Here is a 3,196-nt window from a genome sequence, read left to right on the forward strand (position 1 = left end):
GACACTTTCAGCGATGCTTAGGTGACAGAGTCTAAGTGCAGTGTGATTGCTACACCTTGGATTGGTGCAAACCACGAAAATAAAACTCTGTGTACTGCACACCTGATAAATTAGTGTGAGGAAAATGGGCACCTGTAGCTCAGATGCCCATGGGGTCCTGCAGCTGGGCTGCAGAGGCCTTTGCATGTGAGTGCACACGTTCCAGCACAGAGCTGTAGGCTGTGACTGCTCCCAAGTATTCTCATTTTACTGAGCAGGTTCCAGCAATCAGATGGATTAATGACATGTTGCTTCATAACACCAAGTCAAGTGTTCCTCCTCCTGAAAAGATAAAGCAAAATAAAGCACTCCACTAACAAGATTCATTAAGAAGGAAAGCAGCCTGATTCACCAGCGATGCAGCACCTGCTGCACAGCCTGCCTGCAGCTCCAGCTGCAGGAGGGGAGGAGCTGGATGTTATCCAGCACTGCCTGCCCCCACACAGTGTGTGCTATCCCTTGAGAACATCCCAGCATGAACAACAACCCCTGCAAAAGGCTGCAGGCTAGCTTTTGTTTCCTAAAGCCCAAAAGGTATTGCTCCCCAAGGCACATGCAGTTAACTAATGCAGTTTTCAGGCCTTCTGCTGTTGCTATTTCTCACATCCTCTCTCCTTCCCCAGCACAGAAAGAGCAAAAGCACAAGCTGCATAAACACCAAGCTAATGATCTGAGCCCAGTAAGGGATTAGGATCCTCAGGTCCAATTGGTGACCCCTGTGGATGCTCATCTCTCAGCTCAAACTGTCAGCAGCTCATAGACTCAACCTCCCATCAGCTGCAAGCCTCTCTTAGCCAACCTCCAGTGACATCATATTTTAGCATCTGTAGTGCATTACCCCTGCATCTTTACACCTGTCAGCCTCACCCATACCTTTGTCATGGTTGTCACTAGTGACATAAAAAATGTGGGAAATGGCATCAAAAAGCAGGCAAACACAAACAAGTGGCACAGTGTTTTTTTTTTGGTAAAGCAACATGCTAATTCACTACAGAGCTTACTATTTATGTTTCTCCTCTGTTTGTCTTGTCATTACAAGGCTGTTTGCACTGTTTCTGTCAGGTTGCAATAGAAGCAACTGAATGTCATGCTCCTACTGAAGCTGCAGGAGCTTTGATTTCTGAGACTGGGATTACATCTTCTCTTTGTACTCTCTCATCCTACTGATTTCAGCTCTGAGCTGATGCATCTCTAGATGTCATGGCATGCTTTGTAGTGCCAAAGTTGTGAACAAAGTATTCAATAACTAATGTGCATCCAAAACCACAAGTATCAGTTACTTTTCCACACTCAGTTTCTCACAACAGATTGTTCTGATTGTTCTTAGCAAGAGTCAGGGCTGAGACTGAAGAATATGATGAGTGTTTAATTGTGAAAATGAAAAAATAAAGAAGTCCTAAAATAAAAAAGCTGGAAACTGATTTTTCCAATCCTGTGTGGTTGCTACAGCTAACACTAGCCATTCAGTCTCAGACCACTTTAGGATATAACAGACTTTATTTCAGTGTCAGATGCTTGAAGTTTTCCTGTAGGGTGAAGTCATTGCTGTTTCATGTGTTAGGGACAGAATCTGGGCTTCTTAATCACAAATTCAGTAATCTGAGTAGCACTCTAAAATCACATACTGAATAAAATAAAAAAATTATGAATGCCCAGTGTGTTAAGATATAGAGATCTTGACGAGGGGCAAGATAAAAAGTGCTGGTTTCCCTCCCTAGCAAACTGGCAAGGCCAGTGCAGGGCTGGCACAGGCAGGCATGGCACTGGTGGCACTTGAGCTGGGTGCTGCACTGAGCAGCCACATCTTCAGGCATTGGTGAGGAGGAAAGGAATTTGGTCTGTATAAAGGGAGAAGCTGTTCCAGCGTGCAAAGCTGGATGAGGAGACAAAGAAAGCAGTCAGATAGGAAGTGAAGGAAAACTAGAGTGCAAGGGAGGGCTGCAGAAGAAGTGGGAGAGAGAGGACAGAGCCAGCTGTAGCTGCAGGTCACTCTGCCTGACCAGCCCATGAGAATGTGTGACCATAAAACTTCTGAGGAGTGACAGAGGAGAGGATCTGTCACACAAGAAACCCTCACACTGCTGGAACCTGGCACCTGCACACTCCACCCAAAGCAGCACTTCTGCTTCAGCCCGCACATCTGAGTGAAGTGATGAAGATTTCTATTCTCTATTAAGTCAAAGCAGTCCTCAGCCTTAATATCTGTTCTGAGCTCGTGCCCTTTAAAGCCTTGCTGTCAGGAGGAGCTGCAGTAATGGGATCCAGAGCCTGCATGGAGCTCAGGGTACAATGGCCCCATTATCCCCAGCACTTGCACTGGTCCAGCAGCAGGGCAAAATCCCCTGAACCATGTCAAGACCTTTTAAATGTCAGGCACTTGTGCCTTGCAGCTCTGAAAAGAACAGCAGAATCTGGGCTGCAAAGAGTCACTGCAGGCTGTTTACAGAGGAAAGAAAGCAGGGCCAAACAAAAAGAAGGAAAATGTGCCTGAGAAAAGAGATTTTTGCATCAATCTGTGAGATTTCGCCTGGTAATTAACTTAGGAATCACAGAATTGTTGAAAACATTTGATCTGAAGCTGCTTTGGGAGAGGGGGAGCAGATTGAAAGTAGTGGTGTTGAGGAGTATTTATTAACAAGTCTCTTAAATTGAAGGGCAAATAGCCAATGAAATCTGACTTGTGAATTTAATCAAGTTTTGTCAGCATATGGTACCACTCAGGGGACATGAAAAAGGCATTTTTGTTACATATGTATGTGTGACTGGCAAGGAAGCTGTAATGAGAAGACTGAGGCAAAAAATAGATTTTTCTTGTAAATATATTTGAGCACAGGAAATGAAGCAACAAAGAATCTGCCCAAACATCCATTAGTGATAACACTAATTCAGGAGAATTTTGAGCTGTATGACTTGCAGTGTAAATGCTCTGAACTCCTTGTAGAAGAAATAAGAATATGCACAGAATCAAACAAGAAAAGAAATTAATAGAACTTGAACTATGAATAGAAGTTGAACATGGTATCATTCCTTCATGGTCTGGAACCTTTCAATTTTGAATCAAAGATGGAAAGGTAAAGAGAAGGAAAACTAGAAGTTGTGACTTTTCCATGTCTGAAACAAGCTCTGATGGTCTGATGGCTCTTTGCTTTCCAAAAAC

The sequence above is a fragment of the Oenanthe melanoleuca genome, chromosome 1 (genome assembly GCF_029582105.1).
Source record: "Oenanthe melanoleuca isolate GR-GAL-2019-014 chromosome 1, OMel1.0, whole genome shotgun sequence".
NCBI classification, from domain to species: Eukaryota; Metazoa; Chordata; class Aves; order Passeriformes; family Muscicapidae; genus Oenanthe; species Oenanthe melanoleuca.